The sequence below is a fragment of the Cibotium barometz genome, chromosome 35 (genome assembly GCF_041138505.1).
Source record: "Cibotium barometz isolate CiBa-2024 chromosome 35, ASM4113850v1, whole genome shotgun sequence".
Lineage (NCBI taxonomy): Eukaryota > Viridiplantae > Streptophyta > Polypodiopsida > Cyatheales > Cibotiaceae > Cibotium > Cibotium barometz.
The window spans coordinates 16,686,201-16,687,852 of NC_141080.1; positions in this window are offsets into that span (position 1 = coordinate 16,686,201).

Here is a 1,652-nt window from a genome sequence, read left to right on the forward strand (position 1 = left end):
TTGCTAGAATTGGAACAAAATCTAGCCCTTGGCCTTGACTATAGAGCAAATCAAGAAATGGTTGGGCATCCAACACAATAACTGCTATTAAAGGACATGTACAATATGCCTAGTATGCCATTACCTCCACCAGTCTTAGGATTGCAGTTAACCCCACCCAGAGTGAAACCTCTTAATCAAGTAAGCTTCGAGGAGCCTACTGAGATTACCAAGAATATAAGGTGGATGTCAAACCCATTCTAGACCTCTTTGAGGATGCCATGGAGCTTCATATTGACAATTATGTAGTGGTTGGATGGGAGAGGTGAATTCAAGCCAGTTTACCAACTTGTTTCTATGGAAAGGGAATGGGACATCAATGCACCAGGAAGGAGAATGCCTCTTGAATGTTACCCATTGTCAAGGTTCCCATCGAGATGTGTCCTTAAACATGCCACTAGCTACTTTGTAACCATTGTGGCATAGATCATTGGATTAAGGACTACCACCCCAACAAGTCTCTGGTGAGACAAGGCCACTAATGGGATCCATTATCACACTGCTAAACATGATTGAGGCAAGTAATTGTTTCTCGTTGAACACCAACTCTTCTATGGTCATGGGACACACAGAACACCAAAGACAACATATTCAGTAGAATAGAGATACTAAGGACTCAATCCACATAATGTAGAGAACAACCGAGAATAACAATGAGATGGCAAGCTTGCTCTTAGTTATATTCTCGAAGCATTACAGACTAGTACAGACTAACAATCCCTTAGTATTATCATTATAACAAGCATCATGACACAACTATCAACTATTTGTTGAGAGCAGACAATCACTACTACCTTCATACATTCCTTCTCAAACTAAGTATTCATCTCTTCTCCTGCCTAACATAGTGTTAATCCTCATCACTATCTCTAGAAACCAACTTTCCTTTTATGCTGAGTCTTCTTCTTCTTAACAACTGCTCTCTAGTAGTTACAATTTGCCACCTCCACAATGTGATACCGAGGTGATGCTCATGACATGGGGAGTGGGTTGTCGGTGCCTTCTGCCCCACCAGTGAGGTTCTAGGCGCAACACCTGACATGCTTGCTACTTGAGCTTCTGCTCCTCTAAACCCGTTGCCCTGACAAATTTCTCCTTGAATCTTATGAACATCTTCGGGGGAGTATGGTCCAAGATGTATATGTCATCTGAGTAAATGGTGCATTTTTACATTCTTTTTAGTTTTTCTACTTGCTCTTTTGAGCAACCCATAACTTTGTTATTGGTTTGAGACATCTTTTGATCAAATAAATTTATTACTAGTTTGAGTGGGGTTCGCCCTAGAATCTTCTTTTCTACAATTGGTATCGGTCTCCACTCAACTTGTATGGCTTCTTCATACTTTGCTAGATCATTTGCAGGAAAGCCTTTTACCTTTTCCACTTCTGAGTCTCCAATACCCCACCTCCAGACATTAACACTTGTGGGTGGTTGCATTCTAGGTGGGAGCATTCTCCTTCCCTACGGCGTCTGTGAGAATAAGAATTGTGAGCATGGGTGTTTTGGGGGAAGAGGCTTCTTGGTGAGAATCGACCTTATTTTGTTTTCATTCTAGAAATATGGTGGTAGTTTTTTGTTGGCCCTTAGCAGCTCAGAGAACATTACATGTGAAT